The following is a 22,244-nucleotide window of genomic DNA, read 5'->3' on the forward strand; positions in this document are numbered from 1 at the left end:
TATGTTTCACTTGCCAGACAAAAAATTAAAGAAACAGCATGAAACCATGTCACTCTAGAGGGTTCTCATTCCCATAGGTCTCCTCCTGTCCTTTAGCCGTGTGACTGACATCTCTTTCGGTGCTCATGGAAGAATAGATGCACTCGCGGGGGAAGCATGATGCCAAAAAACAAGGGCTTGAGTCTCATGTCAGAGGCTGATTTCCTCCGAGACCTACGAAAAGTCACTTCTCAGACTGTCAAAAGGTCTTGCTGCCACATTTGGCTGTTAGATCTCCTAAAACCAAAGAAATCCTGAGCACCCTTGAATCGGCCGCTTGAGAAAATGAGGCGCAAGCGGGGAGGAAGAGAAGCGGTGCGGAGGAGGAGGTGCCGGGATGAGGCACAGAGAGGCTGAGTTGCGTCCATTGCTCAGCAACAACTGCAGCATTTCTTTTCATTACAAGCCCACGTGAGTCTGGAGACATGGACCCATTCATGGTGTCTGCCAGCACACCGGACTGGGTGGATTTTCAGCTGAAACTGGGGGGGGGGGGGGTGGGGTGGGCAAAGGATTTTTTTTTAAGAGTGGCATGGAATATATTTCCAGTGATGCCCCATTTGTAAAACTGGCACCATAAAAAATGCTTAATTTCTTTTCCTCGCTGGTTGCTATTTTTAGCAGAGCGTGGCTTGTCACAATGTAAGGGACACAGAGTTTGGTACTTTTCAAAGTACAAGCTCCCACGTAATGTCTAATTGTTAAAAGTGAGAAATTACAGCAGCCGGGGCCAGTAGCAGTTTCTCAAATCTTCTGATGGTTCCTTCCTGTTATGTTTTTGCTTGTTGTGGCTGCTTAGGCTGGAAATTGTTAATATATGGCTGTTTTCTGGCTGCGATATTGGCAATCCAGGATCAGTAGGGTATCTTTCATCTTTATCACTTCAGACATAGTAACAGTTCTGATTTAGTTTTGTAATTTTAAATCCTTTTGAAAATGCTACACAATCAACTTCTTTCTTTTGCACATTGAAAAGTAAATTGGATCATCCAGAATATTCTTTCCGTGTTGCTCCATAATCTTTTCTATTATGGTTTCAGAGGCAGGTGAGGCTCTCTTTGGAAGGGAAATCAGTGCTATGATGCCCAAAAATATTTTTCATCCTTAATTCATTTGTGAGACTGATCTATTCGCACCAGCCTGACTTAAGCAACCCTGTATCTTCAGACTGCTTTTGAGGAAGAGGATTTTGGGTGGAAGAAACCTGCTAGTCTTGGTATTGTGCCTCTTGTTTGAGATTTGCCAGGGATTCATTAATATTTTCCGTCTTCTGTTTTCTTAAGGATTACAGATTCCTCATCCTTAACCTCATGTAGGAGGTGTTTTCGGCCTCCTCCTGCCAAATGAGCATCTTTGCCATTTTCTAAATACTATGCATATATAAACATATATTACATACATATATGCCCAACTTATGACTAAGTTGTTAACCTGCAGACATGGCTTTCTGTTACCTGGGAAAGTCACATGCAAATCTATGTGTAAAGCCTTTTCATATCGGGAATCTAATTGCCCGTATGAACTTTTTGTGGAAACCTATTAATGGTTTGCAGTGTCATATTGGCTCCTGGGGGCGACTAGATGTGACAGTAATCAATCATTTGGGCTGCAAGTGGGTTTGGGACAGCCCAATCCCTATGCCCTTTTAAGAGGCATACTCATACAAACAGAAATGGAGGAAATACAACAATTTCGTATACAGAAACCAGAGTGGAAAATCACACACATACACAAACTGGGGGGGGTGGTGGTGGGGGGGCGATGGTGTTAATTATCAAGCCTTGTTTTATCTCCGCATTCCTACTTAGCGGTCAGCTTCCCTCTTGCTCTGGGAGCTTTCTGAGTTGCTTTAAGCTGCAAGGAGAAAAAGCTCTTGCTTTCTCCTTAAGAATATTCATGTGCCAAGGCCAAGCCCCCACTCTTACATCTTTGCTCTGGAGTTTGTCTCCCAGATGCATTAATTCATGGAACGGAGGTGGAACATCATCATCATTAAGATCCAAATCAAGCTGCCTATCCTGTAAAGGATCCCCCTGCCTGAAGCAAAACAGAACTGTTAATGCATTTTTTATAAACAATGCCATTAAAGATGCATGAAAGAGGTGTTGTAAATATTAAAGCGGAACTATCACTTTTTTTTTTCCACTCCATAAAACATAGCACAAAAATCTCCAGGTCAAATCTCTTCTCATGCAAATTAAGCCAGACCCTTTGATTTCAAGCGGTTTTGCCCATCTCCTTTACTATAGCGTTACAGTTTCCGCAAGAGCTCTGAAACAGCCCTCTTAGGATGTTCACAAAGGTGGAAAGTTCAATTATGGAACTGTACTAGTCAAGTTACAAAAACACTCGAATGCGAACAGAGCAATTACAGAGAACATTGATGAAGATTTAAAGAGATGGTGTAGTCTCCTAAATCTGCCGTGGCAGGTTTCACGCCTAGCGTGGTGCTTTACTCGCCCATCCCTTGTAAGCGATGCTGGCCAAAGGCTGGGCACAGTTCTCTCCCCGCCGCCTTGCCCGCTAGGCTGTTATCCCACCTAGTGGCTGCGGTCTGCCTGCTCTCCCTTCGCACAAGATGCCTTTTTTCCATTATATTGGTGAAACAAGTCAAAGTTTGACATATTACTTCAGTTAGCAGGGAATACGCCTTCAAATTGCTTGGTCAGATGGTCAAAACGCGTGCCCTTGCCTTAACTGCGTAACGCCAGGGACAGGTTTCACACTCAGGTGGGTATTTGCATCCCCTAAATTCACACATGGAATCGAGATGCCTGTCTAACACAGTCAGCTTTCCAGTGTAAATACTCTGTATCATTCTTCTTATGTTTGTACCTGGCCTCTAATTTGGGCGCATCGAGCTAATGTGAATAAGCCCCTTCCTGTCCCTGCTTGTGGGACCAGCTCAGGTTCCCCTAAGTTCCTAACGGCAGTCACAGGAGTGAATTTCACCTTCTCTGCTGTCGATACGCAGATGTCCACGATATACCTATATGCTGTCCATCCACTTCACCACCAGCCCAGCTGATGGTTCTGAGTGAAGCCAGAAGTAAAAATGCCATTGCCTTCCAGAGGGGCAGGGTTCAGGCCAAATTTTTAAGTTTAACGGAAAGATTTTATTAAAATAAAGTGCTTTTGAAAAAAATTCTATTACTGATCTCCTCGAATCACCTGAAAAAATCCACTGAAAATATTTTGATGACAACAAGAAAAAAAAAAGGATTTGCCAACGCACTGCGAGAAACTTCCTGCAGTTGGGCAGGAATAACGTTGGAGTTAGCCTGTGAAATCCTTTCTTGTTTCCTTCCAGCCTTGCTCTTCGCCCCTCTATTTCCATGCCACGTTTTTGCCCCGTTACAAAAGTAGCTTTACTGTCAAAAGAAGTGGGATCTCTCCTCTCTTATTTCTTTAAGTCCCTTAAGTCCTTAAATGCACGCGTAACTCACATTGACTGGGTGGTCCAACTCTTTAGGTTGTCTTCTGTACCCAGAAGACCTTCTTGATTCCTTTCATGATCTTTTTTCCCTTGTTTTGATGTCAGTCTTGCTTTGTGGAATTAAAGATCTCAAGGGTAAAGGCAGCTGAAGTTCCCAGCATGTGCCTGAAGAGTGTCTGCTGCGGAGCAGAGATTTAATAATAAAGGTCACTCCGGTAAATTAATGATGAATCTTTATCTTTTTATACAGAATGAATGTCTCTTCTTCAAAATGGAGAATTATAAGAATTGTTTCCATGTGTATCAAAAAAAAAAAAAATCTCATTGGTAGAAAACAAAAACATTGTCCTGAGCATCATTTTTACTAAATTAGTCTCAGTATTTAATTTCTTTTTTGTTGAACAAAACATAAGAAAAGGAATTGCTTCAGCCTACTGACCTTTATTTAAGTGAAAGCATTCCCACCTGTGCTGTCTCTCCCTGCCTACTGAAATAACATTTTCTCTATAGCAGTGAAAAAAGGCACAAAAAGCTTGGCACGTACTTTGTTTTTCTTTTTCTTTACTGTGTGTGGGTTTTGGTTTTTTTTTTTATATAATTTGGTGATGAAATGCATTTACCGTCAATACCGTACTCGATTTAACAGTCAGCTGCTTCATGCAGAAAACCTCTAGCTCCTCTCCCCGTGAGATGCTTGCTGCGTGCAGCCTGGGAAGCTGTTTCCCTAGGCTCCCAATTAGCCGCCTACCCTAGCCGTCCTTTCCAACCGGATCAGATATCCATGATTCCCTTCGTATGTCTCCCTCCTGCCTGCTACGCTTTAATTTACATTCGCAGCAACATCCTTTACAAGTGATCCACCTGCCCGGTTATACCATGGGAAGGTTTGACAGGCTGGCGAGCCCATTGCGGGGTTCAGGTGCCAAACCTTCTGCAACCTCTGACCGCTGCAACTTTTTGTCTCTTCATTTTCTGAGGGCTGTGGGATGCTCACGCGGTCCGTGGGTGAGAAGGATTTCCCGTGGCACGGCGGTAGGGGGTTGCAGTGGTGGGGGCCAGGGCAGAGCTGAGCGTGGTGTTGGCTTCCCCGACTGGCTGCAGGTGGGTGTCAGGGCATGGGCATCCCTGGGAAAAAAATTAAAAGAAATAATTTCTCAAATTTCTACTACTGTATTGCATAATTTTTGTTATTTGAGCCTTGTGGGCAGCCACTTGCTGTCTAAAACTTTTTTCTAGACAAAATCTGCTAATTAACTCCCACTTAGCTGATGATCAGCTTCTAAAAATAATTGCTCTGGAATTAATGATGCAGGGTGGGGTTTTTGTTTAATCACACTATCTGTGTACTTAGGTACACCAGACTTAGCAGACCAGCTCTAACAGGATCATTTGCTGCCTCCCAATACTACTTTAGTCTGAGATCGTAATTCTCAGACTAAAATTAAAGCAAAAAAAGCTTAAACCTGCAGCAAAGTGCTGCTTCACGCCTGTTGCAGTTGATGCTACCTGCATAATAGCACATTTGGCCCTATATTTTGAAAGATGTGAACTCTTAAATGTGGCTAAAATGCAAAGAAACAGGCAGGAGAAGTAACTTTCCTCCCTTTGCTCAGCCTGGAAGGCAGAGGGGAATTTCTCTTTGCGCTCAGGAGTTTCCTGTGCTGTAGAGACTTCATTGTTCTGGTTTCTCTCTAATAGTAACTACGTTATAAAAAGGGGTTTTGGTGCTTTTAAGGTGCTTGCTTGAAGGAATAAGAATTTGCAGGCTCTTTCACTTTCAAGTTCAAGCCAACACAGGGTCTAGGGACAGGAGTCAAACAGGAGCGTAATCAAGCTATCTGCATTTTCATTAACAGACAAGGAAAACCATTACAGTTCTGAAGCACTCTGCTTTCATCTTTTGCATAGACCGCATAGCTGGAGATAAGTAGGGAGATGCCTGAGAAAAGGAGCAATTACAGTTAATCAATAATCCTCAAATGGCAGCAATTAAAATTCTGAAAAAAAAAATATTAAAAAGAAAGCAGGGAAGGTAATGGCAAATCATCCATCAGCCATTCAGGGCTTTTTTGCAGATCTCAACTTGAAAAAAGGAGGAGTTTTTAATTAAATCATCATCTGAGGATACCACTGATCCTTCATGGTAGACAATTTAGAGTGCAAGAAACAGCTTTGAATGGCCATAATCATAAAAGATGTGTTTGTTTTCCCCCCAAATGAGCCCCTTGCTTGGCTATATAAAAAAGATGATTCTGCTGAAACAATATGGGAGAGCTCTCTGCTTTTAAATGATCTAATTTCCATCTCCTTAGCCGAGTTAATTTAGTGCAGTAACATATGTATTTGTTTCCAAATAAAGACGTTTGTAGGTAGCATTTTCTGTATAACTCTGTCCCCTGCCCCAGGAAGATCAAAGCAGCGAGTTGTGGTTCAGCAGGGCTCGTGATTCCATGACGTGAGGAACTCAAGCAGCTTGACTTCGGAAGTGCTTTTCCTCAGCTCCAGCCAGGGCACAAATTTCATTTTTAGTGATTTTCAACTGCCTTTTGGACGCTCAGCCCTGAGGGTCCCCCTTTGACCCTACGTGTCTTGAAGGGACAGCACAGGTAGGTGACAAGAGATCACCTACTGTTTTCAGACACGATGGCTGATTTGGGGTGTTCCCTTCCGAGGCTACACAGGTGTCTGCTCCCACTCACTGATGATGAGGAGGGGCTCCCAAATCACCCAGCAGCTGGCCAAGGCTGGGGGGGTTGGAGCTGGGGATGGACTCATGGCTGCCCAATCTGCCTCGTTAGGAGACTCAAGTGGCCTCAGGTGGTGGGGGCGGGCTGGGGCGTCTGCAGGTTTTTCCCCGGGTGGGAACAGTCTGGCCTCTCCTCAGAGTCTGGAGACCCACCTGTGTTGCAGGGAGCAAGCTAAAAGGGGTAAGTTTTTTGGTGGTTTTTTTTTTTTTTTTTTTTAATTGCATGGTTGGTTTGGTTTTGGTTTTTTTTAGCATCTTTCCCTTTGTGGTAGTAGAGATGATGGTTTATTGCTCGGAGAGCATTAACTGCTGTCTTCTGGGGCCTGAGATAATAGGAGTGATTTGCCAGCAAAAGTGAGTGTAACCTTCTGTGTGTTAAAACCAGAAGGTCTCAGCTCTGATAGGGCCTTGTATAACTAAAACCGCGGTGGTGGTGTTTGTTGTCAGGCTTGGTGCTAGAGTTGTGTTGCAGGAGGACGGTGCAAACTGGAAGGTTGGTTCAGGTGGGGGACAGGGATCTCTGTCTCCCCCAAATCCCCTCAGAGGCAGGCGGTGGGTTAGAGATCTTTTCTCTTCTTTATAAAATATAAAGAAGTTGTATTTAAGCTGGTGAGACTGCTCACAGGAGAGATATTAAGCATTCGTGGAAACATCTGCAAGGTGAGGCGTTTGACCTTTCGCTGCCCGATTTCCCTGCCCGGCTGTACAGCAGAGTGGTTAACATGACCCGCTTGTGTCAGAAAGGAAAGATATTTGCAGCGTCTATCTCCGGCCGACTTGGGGCATCAAAGATAGGTACCTTTGGGGACACATATACCACTTTTTCTTGTAATCCGCACCTGCGATAGATGCCTGGGGCAGCCTCAAGGAGACATTATGAATTGCCACACCTGTCCCCTTCCTCCCCAGTGGCCTAAACTCACAGCTGCCAAGCTTTGGCCAGGGAGCAGGTCCTGCTGTCAAGGGGCAGGCAGGGATTACAAACCAAGCACTTACCTTTCCTTCCCTTGTCCAGCTGCTAAATAGCTCCAGCAGCTCCTCCTGCGGTATCCCTTGTGCTCAGGGCTTGAGCTGTGGAGCTACCTCAAGGTGCAGCCTTCACACCAAAATCAGTGCTCCTGAAACTCTCATTTGACCAGCCCAAAAGCTTTACATTTGATATATGCACTGGGATGATGGGTTCAAACATTACTTTGCTGTTCATTCTCTGCTCCTTTAAAGGGAAACCCGTGAATAATTTCTTTGTCTGAAAGAATAAGTTTGTCCATCTGGGAGAGGTGAGAGAGCTACTTAAGAGTAAGTTTAGTCCTGTTTTTCTGTACCATGTTGTGCTGCTCCAGTGGAGTGTATCTATATCCGCGCTGTGACAACAGAGCAACAAACTAAACCTTGTGGTGCAAAGGTTGGCTATTCAATAAGAGTTAATAAAAAGGCATCATCTTGCCTCAGAATGATATCCCTGTAATGGATATCAGGTCTCGGCCAGTGCTCGGTCTCCAGCAGGACATCTGAGCAAGGGAAAGCTCTGTAATAAAGCCAGGCTGGCTGGTGGTGGGGAGGTCTTGGAGAGGAGCATTCCCCCATGTGCAGCTCGTTCCCTTTAAAGAAAAACACCCTCACCCTCCCTCAAGTATCCAGCGCTGCTGACGTACAAATTATGAAGCATTTGTTTGTGCTTCTCTGCTTGTTGCTTTGCCAGAGCACACAGCTCTCGGCATTGACAGCTTGCCTCCATCTAAAACACTAATCTTTACTCTAATTAGATGAGCTTTTCTCCCCTTTTGAGTTGCACCTGCCTGAAGTCCCACTAAATTTTGCTGCTGGCTGCCTGGGAACCCCTCTTGGGGCTTTTCCAAGGCTGATGTAGAGTGAAGAGCCAACTGATGTTGGGTCCCGTATCCTGCTTGCAGGCAAGAAAATGTCTTCTCTGAAGGCCATGACCAGCAGCATGTCAGAAAAAGAAGATACTCTTTCTTGTTCTCTTTTTTTTTTCTTAATGTTTCTGTGGGAGCCTCTCTAGTTACTAACCACTAAATACTCCCCTGTGCTCTTTGATGTTCTCCCATTCCTGTATGTTTGTGGAGAGGAGAAACAGAGCCACTTACAAAGACAAACTGATAAAAAGAGGGACCTCTTTGTGAGAGCTGATGCCCTCATTTTCTGAGCTAGGTCAGACTAGCAACTAGAGGGCAATTTTCTTTGTTCTCCTTCTGACCCAAAAAGGTGGTACCAGTATCTACATCCTGAGGAAGGAACAAGAGTAAATGGTCCTGGCTGGTTCGGAGATCCCAAAACGTATAAGCACGTGTTTAGCCTTAAAGAAGCAGAATAAAACCCCTGAGATCGGAAGTTTTAAGTAAGTTTAAGTGACTTGCTTGATGATGAACTGCTCGTGGCAGTGAAGCAGGAAGGAGGTGTGAGGGCTGGCTCTAACCCGTCCATGGACTTGGCCTCGTTAGAGGAGCTGAGTCTGGACTAGAAACTCGGAGGCGGTGGTTACATGCAACGATGGATCCCAAACAGAGGTTGATGAAGCCAAGAAAGCTCTGTTCTGTGAGTCTGATCCAGGAAATCTCTGGCATTAACATCTTTTTGGAGTCCTTTAAATGCCAGCCCCTTAGACCCTGAAACAGCTAACTGGAGAAATGCAAAAGACGACCCGGGAAGCATCAACAGCAGCAGGATGCAGTGTGTATGTTCATTTAACGCTTCCCAGGACTTAGTCCTGCTGATATAAAATTGAAATATGAGGGGGTTTGTGGCTTCTAATTTAGCACTGAGCAGATGTGGAACTGTTGAAAGTAAAATGCCCGTCAAAATTACTATATTTCTAGTGATTCACCACAACAAGATTACTTCCTTTGCAGAGTGTTTGCTTCAGAAACACACCCGAGGAAGCAAAGCCACTGAAATAACCGGACTATAGCAAAGGAGCTCGCGCTTGTTTCCTCAGTGGAGGCAAAACAGCGTTTCAAGACTTGCCTTGTGTCTCTGCACTCCTTCCCTTGTAGCAGGACAGAGGCAGGCTGCTGAGGAGCTGCTAAATCCATAGGTAGCTTCTTCCTCTGTTCATCCTTCCCTTCTCTTTGCGGGAGAAAAAGGACATTTGGCTTAAAGATGACCTGGGGCCTGCAGCTTGAACCTCCTGTGGAGGGAGAGCAACTCTCAGCAGATATAAATCTCTCCCCGCTTGCGCCAATCCATGTTTGCTGCTCTAACGTGCCAGCATGACTGTCCTCCCGTTTCTCCAGAGAAGCTTGCAAGGACCCAAAAGGCATCAAAAGAATGATGACGTTTTCCACTGTACGTGGGAATTTTTTTATCATCGCTGAACGAAGCCCGAGATACGCTCTCAAAACGCCATCAGCGATGCTCCTGGGTTTCTCCTCTTCCTTTCTGCTTCAGTGCAAAGGTTAAAGCAAGTGCCAGTTTTGCTTATAACAGGTTTAAAAAGGAGCAAAACTCAAAGGGAGCCTAGCCAGCAAGCTTTGCTTTCCCACCCAGCAGGGATGAGCCGTGTGGCAAATTGTTTGTTAAATTGAATCTCGCATTCTGCGCTCCAGCAGAAGCAAAACAAGAGGTGCCACAATTACAACTTCATTCCCTGATTACCTGCCTCAGCGTGGCAGCAATAAGCATTCACAATTTGTCGCTGCATGGCCAATTCATCTTTAAACTGAAACGGCATCTTAATTGTATCCACTAATAGTCAGCTTCAATCAAAAATCACCGTGAGTCACTCCAGCTAGACTAGCTGGGGCTCCTAGCACTCCCTTTTGCCGGTTAAGGGAATCAAATGAGATCATTGTGGTTTTATTTATGTATACGATCAGCAATGGGGGGGGGGGGGGGGCACTGGCAGCCATATAAACTCGGGGGCATCTTTATCACTTGGTATTAAGCTGGGGAGACGGGACAGCTGGGATTTATGGGTTGTGTGTGTGGCTCCGTTTTATTGCTTTTGCATGATTTAGGCAGAGCTGGGCTTGTGGATGGCAAAACTGATGGAGGGAAGGGTCTTGGCTTTTAATTTTGCAGTTCCTGTTGATGACAATAGCCATAAATTTCAAGGTGTTTTGTGCTGGGGCTTCAGCTTTCATTTACTGGTGTAGAGAATGCAAATGTCAGCAAGCGGAGTAAGAGCAAACCAGGCAACATTTGGGCATGGGAGTCTGCAAAAATCGCCTGATGGATGTCAAACCTCTTCCCATTTTGTGGCAGACCAAGATTAAACCTGCAGACTTTCAGGTTCAGCAGCTGGGCACAGAATTGAAGAATTCCCCCTTCTCCCAAGTCCTGGGGACGTTCCTTTGTTGTGAGCAGCGCTGGCTCCTGGGGGGCAGCCGACCTCCCTGGGGCACTGGGAGGTGAAATGCCCAAGCTGAAGGGACCACAACAGGGATGTGGTAGAAGCAGGACAGGGCCAGCGGAGGCGGGATGAGGTGAGACTTCAGCAAGGGCTTCCCTAACCTAGGGAGGGACAGAGCGTCTCTCCTGTTCCTGCTTTTACACCCCATTGAATCACACGGCAGATCGATAGCAGACAAATGGCTCTGGTGGCCAGTGGCTACTTTATGAGATTTTTCTTTATTACCGCTTCAGCTGAAGTGCTACCACGGCGGGAGGAGGATGAGACTAATTTAATTTCTCTCCTGGACAATAATTATCCAGGTGTGTAAGCCCTGCTGCCAGATGTACATCTCCAAGTGTACCGGTGTGAAAAAGAGGGCGTTTTGGTTAAGCTTCTCCTATCAGAGCACTTCAGCTCCCCTTGCAAACTCCTAACTGTAAGCACAGCTCAAGTTCTTCGCCGCTGTAGAAATTTTGAAGCCTTTAACAAAGGAATGAAAGAGAGAGGGTTTGCTGGAAGCGATGTGCCGGTGACTCTAAAAACTCCTATATGGTACTGCAAGGCATAGAAAATGGCAAGTGCTGGGGGGCACGGCAAGCTGGCTCTCAGCAGGAGGCAGGCAAAACTCCTAATTCCTGTAGAAACCTCCGTGTCCTTTTATGTCACAAATAAGGTTCCGAGACCTACTGAAGGGTGTTTTCTTGCTTCTTGGCGCACTGGAAGCCTTTCCCTAGCTGCTCTGTTGACCTCTGGAAGCAGGAAAGGACCCCGTTTCTGTACCACCCTGAAGGCTCAGGACGAGCTGCTTGGCTTTAACTCGGGTGTGCAAACACCGGCGTGCACCGCACGGCCTCTCCCCGGCTGGGGGTTCCTGCTGGAGCTCTTGCGCCGCTGGGAAGTCAAAAGCCCTTCCACCGAATAAACAAAGCTGCTCTGAGATTTCCTCCTTCCTCTGTCTGCCAGCATCTCTTGAGGACGGATGATGTTTAATAGCTCTGGTCTCTGCTGTTAACTTCACTCCTCCTTTTTGTGTGTTTGCATTGGTGTCTGCTCCATTTTCGCTGTAGGAAAAAGCTTTTCCTTACTCCCGTGTGTGTTGTCCCTTACAGCTCTGCTTCCTTAGCACTGAGCAGCTGTATCCTCCCTCTCTGCTTTTTCTTCTTTTCCCTGTACTCGTGAATTACTTCATGCAGCACCCAGTTCCCCACTCTCCCTGACCTGCCCGTGGCCACAGACCTTCGCCCTGTGATCCTTGCTCCTTCCCTCCTCCAGATTTGTCTCTTCTTGTCTCCTGTTGCCTCCTATCCCTAAAACCCAGCCATTTATCAATGTGTTCGTGAGAACGGGCATGCATCAAGGCAGTGAAACATAGTGACCGGCAGGTTTCCTGTTAGATGAGCGAGCAGGATTTTCCTTGCGATACCCACAGGTTTACAGGCTTGGGGCTGAGGTTCAGCTGCTGGTGCTTTTTCAAAGCAGAGTAGATGAAGGCGTAGAAATACGCAAAAGGCAAAAGAATTCAGTCACCTTATTTGCATGTTTCTGATGGCAGACACACCAATAAACAGAGAAATGTTGGATAAAGACCAGAGGAGCTTGCAATTAACACATTAAACAGATCTACCGACTGTAGGATCAAAAGCAGGGTAGGAAACGAAACACCCATGCAATGTGACCGTGGCTCTGCGTCAGGGATTTGATTTATGCGAACGTGAAAGGCCCACAGGAAGCTGATGTTGCCTTGTAAACTCCCTCTCCTTTCATGTAAACTGCTTCCTACAGTCTGGCACCAGACAGATAATTTCTCTCTCCCTCTTGTCTTTTTATAACTGCATAATCTGCAGGATCTGATTCCTGCCTCCACTGTGTACTCGCTCGCTGCTAAACAAACTTCTGTACGCGTGCCAGGCAGTATTTTGTTGACAAAAATCACTTTGTCACCAGAATTATGTGTATGCGCCTGATGAAATGCCTTTAACTGACAGAATGCTTTTAGTCACATGAATTTACTCGACTAAATGACATTAGATGGATTAAACCAAGAATTTCGTCAGAGTCTTTCCTCTAAGGAAAGAATTTCATTGATCCTCTCGGACGTTGGAGAGGCCCATGCGGTCAAGTGTATTTGTTCGATAAGCAAGTCTGCCATGGCCTTAAAATTGCTGCAGCGGGACACAAGGACACAGGGAAACTTGTATTAGGGCTGGAGGAGCTCACTAATGCGGTGGGGGTCGGGACTGAAGTCTCTCTGTGAGATGTGGCACTATGTGCGACTTGCTTTTCGGATGCCGTGTCTCTGTGATCACCACTGCAATGGGCGAGATTCATTTCCCCACGTGACTTTCATGATAGAAAATGTGTGTCTGGCAAAAAAATAATATTTTTTTTTTTTTTTTCAGACATTGGGAGGTGGGCGTCACCAAAACGCAAAAACCAGAATGACTAAATATTGCAGATATATTGGGGTTTCCACCTTTTCTTTGAGATTTTTCTATTTCATGATCAGATAGTTCTCTTGAATGTTTTCCTAGTGCGGGCTTTGCTGCTGCTCAGCGGGTAGTGATGCTAAAGCCAGTACGTGCTCTGCTTCTGCAGCACTTTTAACTTTCTTTGCTTGGTGGTAGAAGAAGTTGGGTTTGGGAGAAGGAAGGAAAGAAACTCTTGCTCTTTGTAGCCAGAGAGGTCACAGAGGCTGAAAATGCTGCTTGCTTTTGTGTATGGTGATGCCTAATGATATGCTGTCATCTCTTCTGCCATCAGAAAGCCTTGATTTCGCCTCTTGGGTCCTTCAACAGCTGGATGATGGGTGAAAAGGGATCCCCCGGCATTAATCTCTGCTAGGAGTTTACATACAACTCTAATAACAATTACCCAAATTATTATTGCTAGTGTGTCTGTGGCTGCATTCAGCTGATGCTCTGAAAACCTTTTAGACGGAGGGATAAGAACCGATCCCCTGTTCAGTCTGAGTCTGTCTCATGCCGGCGTAAGGCGGTTTATTTGAAGCGCTGCTGCGCTTTTTCCCCGGGGCACTAAGTTCAGAGAAATGAAGGCACAGGCGTTATATGCCCGTTGTTGCTTTGTGGCTGCAGAGCCAGGGAAAAACTGCCTGTAAACTCATCTAGGCAATTCTGCATGCCCCTTGATGAAACTTCTGGCTTGTGACTCGCTGACGCTACCTCTAACAATATGTTATTTTTATAATTGCTTTTGGTGGGTGTTTTGAGATGTGATTTTTTTTTTTTTTTTTTTTTTTTTTTTTTGGTAGCTCCCCCTGGATTCTCAGTGTGGTTCTTTGCAGGGGCCCCACTTCCGCACGTGGGCTCCTGCCCATTTCCCCCGCGTCCTTCTGTCTGGGACACGCACAAGGATGTCACCTCATCTCTCTTCTCCACGGTGGCAGGGCAGGGGATGCAATCCATGGTCAAGGGGTGGGCAAGAAGTTAATGCTGCGTTAGTTAGCTGTTCCCTCTCTGACTTGAGAGTCGGTATTTTTATAACTAAAACACGGCAAATGCCACCAGGTACGTTTGTGAAGTGAAAAACCCAGTTATTTTAAGTCTACTTTTGAGTAAAGACAAATGTATATATGGTGTCAGAGCTGGTGCTGCTTTCTGTTAGGGTGGGGTTTTTCCCCCTCTGCCAACTGATTTATCTCTAAAATAAACAACCAGTGTTGAAATTAAAGCACATTAATATAGCTGATTTGTAAATAAAAAGGAGAGTTAGCCAGACAGAGCGGAAACACAAATAGAGACCAAATGTTATACTATAATGAGAGACGATGCTCCTGTTTAGAAAAAGACTATTATCCATGCTCATGGTAACGGAGCCATAGGCACATGGGCTGGTGGCATCGCAGAAGTGCCATTGCCTAATACTGCAAATCTTGAGATAAATCTGTTATTTGAATACTTGTCAATGATAAAAAATGTTTTGAAGGTTCACAGCAATTACCCACTTGAAGGGTCTTCCTGGAAACACTACTCAGAAAGGAAAAGTTTAGTTTATTTTTTGACTTGTGCTGCCAAGCCCTGGGAGTGGGGAGGAGGAAGTCAAAAACCTCCATCGCTTCCCCTGAAAAATATCTGAGCGTGTGGAGATGGTTTGAGGCTTTAATAACTCCCAATCCAGAAACGGAGAGGTTCTGGTCACCGTCGGGGACGTGGCTGAGCGTTGCTGCTCCCCTATAAGGAGAACTTGTGGATAGATATTAAGATAGAGGTTATTCCCTAGGATGCACTTGAGCTGCACAGGGAAGAATTAATTGACACCCAGATGTATTGGGGGTAGGGACGGTGACAACATATGATAAATGAAACACGCGGCAGTGAGAGCAGATGTATGCTGGAAGGACAGCATGATAAATGTGCATCTTGATATTTACAGTGCCTGAGAAAACGCTCCCGATCTGATACAGGTTCAGTAACTAGAGTCATGTTTGAGTACGGTGGTGACTTGATTGATTTAATTAGCTCTCATTAATGGCATTGAAGATAGTTCAACAACAAGCAACGGAGAGTCTCGCTGAAGTGTTGCATGTTAATTGCTTGATGATTTGTGTTATGGGACGGCTTTTTTGCATAAGTACAAATTAGATGGCGAGTTGTTTGGAAACACTGATGTCTCTCCTTGCTGGGAGGGACGAGACGGCTGCCTGGCTGGCTGCTTCGTGCACCGTCCCTATGTCAGCACGGGCTCTCTGTGCCCCGGGAAGGTTTATAACCTTAACGAGGCTCTGGCCACAGCCCACAGGGCTGTCACCCCCTCCTCGCTCACGTGAATGGAAAGGACCTTGCAAATCAATATCCTCATTAAAGCTTATAAATTATTCTTTTAATCTACATTGACTCTGAGGAGTGAGCAAGCTAGCCCAGGGAAAATTAAAATCGCGCCTATGGCTAAATCTGCTCAAATATTTGACTTTTGATTATTTTTTTTTTTTTTTAACCTTCCTCGGTCTCTTCTCCCAAGTAATAAGCGATAGCACAAGAGGAGATGGCCTCAAGTTGTGCCAGGGGAGGTTTAGGATGGATATTAGAAAAAATTTCTTCACAGAAAGGGCTATCAAACGTCAGAACAGGCTGCCCAGGGACGTGGTTGAATCACCATCACCGGAGACATTTAAAAGACGTGTAGACGTGGTGCTGGGGGACATGGTTTAGCGGTGGCCTGGGCAGTGCTAGGTTAACGGTTGGACTTGATGATCTTAAAGGTCCCTTCCAACCTAGATGATTCTATGATTCTATAACGGCATTTTAAAATTCAATTTGGTGCTCTCAAACCAACTGCAAAATGACAAAGTTTGGTCAATCAAGCAAATTTCCTTCCCACGTTTTTTTTTGTTTTTTTTTTTTTAATTGCATATAAGAAGTAACTAAACTTGATATTGCCTGACTTAGGTGGGAGGTACCTGCTGTTTATAGCTCTCCATGTCTGACCTGGCATTTCCATGCCCAAAATATGCCTCAGGCAGAGCTCTGTGGAGATATCCTTGCTGTCTCGAGCAGCAAGATAAAGGCGAGGGAGCATAGTCTGTCTGCACAGTAAACTGGTTATAAGACAGATTTATCAGCCCGGGTGAGGAGGAGGAAGCAGGCTGAGGGTGAACGCAGAAGATGGAAATGTGGGATGGCCCAGAGGGACAGCACTGCAGACACGGGGAGCAGCAGGAGCTGTATGGCATTGCCTAATCCTGCTGCATCTGCAGGGGAAAAAGCTGGGGCAGAAGATGGAGGTGGCTTGTCCTTGCAGGGATTTAATCACCAATGGTTGCTGTAATTAACAATTATTCATTTTGAGTGGGTTAAAACCCTCCAGGGCAATCGTAATTCTGGCATTGTGTTTCTTTTGTAGACTTTGCTTTGGTAACCTTAGTGCTGTTTGAAGGGGATTATTTGTGGGTGTTGTTTACGTGCCGCTAACAGAAGCCACGATAGGACACCAACCCCAGCAGGCTGATTTCCATGCAAGGCGTCCGCCGCCAGATGACTGCAGCTTGGAGCAAGCGCTTGTGGAGGCTTGGAGCAAGCGCTTGTGGAGATGGTGTGTTTGTCGTTTACAGGAAGGGTCATTCTGGTCTTCAGGATGCTTTAAAAGAATGGGGATTAACAAACCTGTCCCGTGTTTGCCATTTCTATGTGAAAACCAACATACCAGGTCTGTGCATGTGTGGAGGAGGTATGTCACTACACCTCCATCCTTTTTCAGGAGTTGTAATGCTCGATAGCGTTGCAGGCGGATTTAATTTTACAAGTGAAAGGCTGCTTTTGCCTCCAGTTTTGCCAGCCGCAGGCTGCAAGACCTCTCTCCGAGGGTGAGACCCTTGATCTGCGTCGCTGCAAGCCAGAGGAGAGCAGGGAAATGTGCCTGCCTCCGCCAGCACTCTCCAACCACAGAGGCACTGTGAGGTGGTCCCTTCTCAAAGGCCAGAAAAGACCCAAAAATGCCTTTCATGGGTAAGGATTCACAGCAAATTAGACAGCAAATTCACAGCAAATAGACAGCAAATTATCCATGAGCCAGCAGTGTGCCCTTGTCGCCAAGAAGGCCAATGGCATCCTGGGCTGCATAGGAAAGACTGTGGCCAGTAGGTCGAGGGAGGTCATTCTCCCCCTCTACTCTGCACTGGTGAGGCCACAACTGGAGTACTGTGTCCAGTTTTGGGCTCCCCAGTTCAAGAGGGACAGGGAACTACTGGAGCGAGTCCAGCAAAGGGCAACCAAGATGATTATGGGACTGGAGCACCTCCCTTATGAGGAAAGGCTGAAAGAGCTGGGACTCTTTAGCCTGGAGAAGAGAAGGTTGAGGGGGGACCTGATTAATGTTTACAAGTATCTAAAGGGTGGGTTTAAGGAGGACGGAGCCAGGCTCTTTTCATTGGTTCCCAGTGACAGGACAAGGGGCAATGGGCACAAGCTAGAACATAGGAAGTTCCGTTCAAATACACAGAAAAACTTCTTTACGGTGAGGGTGACAGAGCACTGGAAGAGGCTGCCCAGGGAGGTTGTGGAGTCCCCTTCTCTGGAGATTTTCAAGACCCGCCTGGATGCAGCCCTGAGGGATGTGCTTTAGGTAATCCTGCTCTAGCAGGGGAGTTGGACTACATGATCTCTAGAGGTCCCTTCCAACTCTGAAGATTCCGTGATTCCGTGATTCAATCCCAGCTGTGAGCACATTGGTGGAATATTGCAAGGGCAGAAATGCACAGGCTGGTTGGACCCGTCTTTCAGGACTGGATGAAGCCCAGAGATGCTGTGTGCTAGATTTCTGTGCTGAAGGGGGTCTTTCCTTTTGGAAGCAGTTTAAGATACCATCCTCCGCAGCTGAGGTTTCAAGGGGTCTAGCCTTGGGGCACTTGGGAGCCGCTTGTGGCAGGGTTTCAGTGTCCCTTGCCCACACTGGATGCGCTGGGGGTTCTCTTCACCCACACCAACCTCTGCCCTTCACAGGACGGTAGGAAACTGCATGTGGTTACTTGCTTCCAGCAAGTATGCAGCACCATATGCATGTTGGGAATGATTCACGTGGAAAAATTAACTGTCCAGCTGTCCTGACTGATGAGGGGTGCTTTGTACGTGAAAAATGCTGTTTAGGATCTGTCTTGGCTGTCCCCCGGCAAAGCTGCTCCCTGTGAACAGCCCATGCTGCCGGAGGAACTGAGGCAAAATGCAAACTGTGCTTCCCAAAATAACCACTTTTCCCCACCTTTTTTCTTTTTTCCCACACCTGATGCTGTGCTCAGGGGTGGTGGGAAATGCCAGGCACGTGTACTGCTATGCCCTCGCCACGCTCCTGGCAAGCCAGGGCTTTCTGGACTGGGGGTTGCGTCATGTTCAAGTCTTGTCTCTCTTGTGCTTTTGACCCCGCAACTTTCCACGTATAACGTGGGAAGGATTTTTGCACAAACTGTCTTGTGTAGTTGCTTTATTAGGGCCAAGCCAGGAAACCTGGCTACGGTGACAGAGCTGGTGCGTGCTGGTGAGGGGTGTTTTGGAGTCGTACCTCTCCACACCCAAAGGGACGACGCCCCTACCTTTGCGCGGGGTTTGGGAGGAAGACTGGCTGCCGTCTCCGTGGGGCTGAAGGAACGTAGCTATTTCTATGGGCAAGGAAAGATGCGAAATGGCACTTGTCTTGGCGGCAGAGAGAAACCAGGTTCTGCATTTATGGATGCAGTGTGTAGTCGTTGCGTCGTCTGTAAGTTATACCTTCTGATTACACAGGTCGCTGAACTTCATTTAACCTGTAGCTTTGGGAACGTGCTGGCATTAAGAGAGGGCTGAGAAAAGAGCTTCTCTCCTTGAAGAAATTCATACATGTTGACCTTCTATTTTGCCCTGAAGTAAGGCAAGCAAAGATGAAAACGATGAGTTTTTGCCAAGGCAAAACCCGCTTTGTTTTCAGTTTATTGTAGCTTTTTTTTTTACTCCATCAGGTTGTTTTGATATTAAGATTAAAGTGACTTCAATAAAATAAATTCCACAATTATTTCCCAGAGGTCATTTCTGTTGAGCGTGCTTTTTCAGAGGAGAAACCCACGTGACTGGGAAACTTCCCACCAGATCTAGAGACCGTCAGTTTATCTGTGTTGGGAAGGACCGTAATGCCCCGGCACTGTCTGGCGGTGCGTCGATCCCCGTGGCCGCCCTTACAGCAACGCTCGGCAGCATTCCTACATAGCCGTGAGCTCAGGTTGGCTGAGGCCTGGGGCAGTGAGGACACTAGGAACCTCTCCCCTTTTACTATTTCAAAGATTAAACGCTTGGATACTGTTAGAAGATTTTTTTGTATGTTTTTATCAATGTGCCCTTTCTTGTGCAAAACAGTGGGATTTCTGCACAAAATCCACTCTGGAAAAAAAAAAACCAAAACAAAACAAAAAACCCCCAACCTGGCTCTTTATGAGTAACCCCGCTGAGTTCCTGAGGTGTAACCCTTTCTCAAACAATTCTTCTCTAAAATACAATCCCTCAGTTTATAGATTTGCTGAGGAGATAAAGTCCTGCAGATGGCTGCTTTACACACCGTCCCCTTTCTACGCCCAACGTGAATGCTGTGCTTTTCCTGAAATTGTCTCCAGTCCTCTTCAAATTCTATGGAGAACTTGTTTCCACAATAACTTGTCTAAAGAAGCAGACTTCATTACATAAGAACAAAAGGGATCCTGGCTTTCAAAATATACAACGTGCCTGTATGACACACAGAAGCAGGAAGGGTATGAATTTGAGAAAGACCTTGGCCTTTAGCACCCTTCAAATACTGGTATTAAAAGCCCTGACTTGATGTTCCCAGCTTGGCAAAATTCTTTGTTACTGTTGTGGAGGGAGGTGTTGCTCATCACTTTGTCACCTGTATCTGGGGAATTATTAGCAGTTTTCATTAAACTGGAATTTAGGATAAGCAAGTTGCTGCGGTCCAAATATAAATATCAAAGAGAGGTTGTTTGACAGCTGATATCGTATTTTTGGGGTTGGATAGCTGCGACGACATCATTTCTGAAAGGAGCGTGCTGTAATTGAGAGAAACTCAATGCACAAACTAGCATGGATGAAGGGTGCTTTTTGTCTGAATTAGTAAAGTCCTTCAGCTGTCTGCAGATGAAACCCATCAAAGAAGCCTGTCTGAGCAAAACCCCTTAATTTCGATTGTTATCCAGAAAAACATTAGGGGACCAAAGGCGTGTGTATCTGCCTTGGCCTGCTCTCTGCTATAAATAGGAAGGTTGTATCTGCAGCATGCCCTGTCCTTCAAAAGACGGCAAGATTTTCTCTCCCCCTTTGGAGAAAGAAGGTAACTGGCCTTGTGAATGAAGGTGGCCTCTTCCAGGCTGTCACTCACCTAGTGCTGAGGCTCCCCAGGCTGTTTTTTCGCTTCTTTTATTGGATAATGAAAATATAAAATAAAAAAATTGCGGTAAACTAGCTCTTGGGTTGATATGTGTGAATCTGGTTACAGTGAGGACTTTACCCTGTAGGTTTGTCTGAAATTTTTTTCACACGCTCTTATTTGGACTCGTTTTGTTGGGTTTTGGTTGTTTTGTGTTTTTTTTTCTCAAGTTCCCAAATTTAGATGAAGATGATGGTGATGATGTGCTTTCACTGTTTCCCACGTGAATGGGTTCCTAACAGCTTTATGGAATTAATAATAGCTGAGCGTGGAGGCACACGCTCAGAGCAGCACAGAGGGAGACCAATTGAAGAGGGAAGAAAAGCTAAGAGCTGCAATTCTGCAAAATAGGTTCTCCCTTTACATTGGGCCCAATCTTCTTCTTGGGGCAAAGCTTTTCACTTGCTACAGACGCGAATCTCGGCTAATTCTTGCTGCTGTGCTACCAATTTTCCTGCGGCGGCAGTACCAATGGAATCGCCCAGCAGCAGGGCGCGCGGCCTCCCCCCAGCCTCCCTGCCCCAGCCATCAAAGACACTTTCCCCTTCCTCCTGCCGAGCCTTGAGCCGCTTTACAAGGGTCTAAAAGAAATTCATGTGGAGATGAACTTTAATAGCACCAAGGCTGCTCTACCCCCCCAGTCTTACCCTTGTGCAAGCAAGAGCTGTTTGTGACTGTGGAGGAAGGGCAGCGAATTTTAGTCTGTCATTCCTAGTTTTAGCCTTTATCCCAGAGTTTTAGGAAGAACCACAGCTTCCCAGCGGGAGTCTGCTGTCCATAGCACGTTGTGTGATGCCCTTGTGCCCACGCAGCTTCAAGCGACTGAACCTGCCTTGGTTTGGCAGTCTTGCTCCACGGAATGTCTCAGCTTTAACTGTGTCTCATAAATAGGTTTAGGGGATAAAATATTGCACCTAACTTATTCCACAGCTCCTGAGAAAGTTAAAGTTGAGTGCTTTTAACTAAGCCTTATTGCACTGCCCCCTGTACGTAGATCAGCGCTGCTTGGCCCCTGGTTAAGTCTTGTCGGAGAAGTGTTCGATCAATGAGAATAGTGGCTGGTGTCAGGGATGCTGACAGGTAAAGGCATCACGCTGTCATCCAATTTTTGACTAAGGAAAGACCCTTGCTAGGAGACCTCTCAGAGAGTACTCAGACGCTCATTGCCCGCTGTCAAGAAGCCAGCTTCTGGATTAAAGAGGTGACAAAAAGCCAATTGAAAATGACCGCAGGGCCAGCCTGCAGAGGGGGAGCTGGGTGGCGTCTGCTCAGTGCAGCGGTGACGTGCCTCCAGTGAACGAGAAGGGGAAAAGGCATTTGTTCTTGCCTTCACAGTGGGCTCTTTCCGAGTGAAAAAGCTCGTGGTTTGTTGTAATTAACATATTGTTAGCTTGTCATTACTCTGGTCATCTAAACATCAGTGCTTCTACCCTCGCTTGGCTTTTCCAATTAGAGAAGCCTGGAGAATGTGAAAATGAAACTTGGAGATGGATTACAGTAAAAAAAGCCCAAGGCTGGGCAAAAGTTGGGCATTTATTTGAAGTTTGCGTAGAGATGGTTGCTCTCCCTAGGGAAACGTATGTTCAGATCTGCTTCGCAAGAGGCAAACAGGAATGCTTAATGTTGGTCGGCACTCTCAGAGATTTCTGGCTTTGCTGAAGGTAACGTGGCTTCATAAGGCAGATGGCTGTTCGCAGGTTGCGTGACAAAATGAGCAGGCAGAGGAGAGGGCTTCATCCGATCTGGCAGAGAAGACAAAGCGACTCAATGCCAGGGCATGCAGA

The 22,244-nt window shown here is 46.0% G+C and overlaps 1 protein-coding gene across 4 annotated transcripts in view; it reads left to right on the top strand.

Annotated features, from left to right (window-relative positions):
- The window catches only part of SPTLC3 (serine palmitoyltransferase long chain base subunit 3), a 333,553-nt gene that overhangs the window by 102,937 nt on the left and 208,372 nt on the right, over positions 1–22,244 (top strand). For 3 of the 4 annotated variants that reach the window (XR_010070121.1, XR_010070120.1, XM_063327823.1), the window contains one exon: positions 78–450. The gene's annotated coding sequence lies outside the window, so the exon portion shown is untranslated. Of the gene's footprint in view, positions 1–77; positions 451–4,358; positions 4,577–22,244 lie in introns of those variants that run through there. The other variant, XR_010070122.1, reaches the window with a different exon arrangement.

The sequence above is a fragment of the Chroicocephalus ridibundus genome, chromosome 3, assembly GCF_963924245.1.
Source record: "Chroicocephalus ridibundus chromosome 3, bChrRid1.1, whole genome shotgun sequence".
NCBI classification, from domain to species: domain Eukaryota; kingdom Metazoa; phylum Chordata; class Aves; order Charadriiformes; family Laridae; genus Chroicocephalus; species Chroicocephalus ridibundus.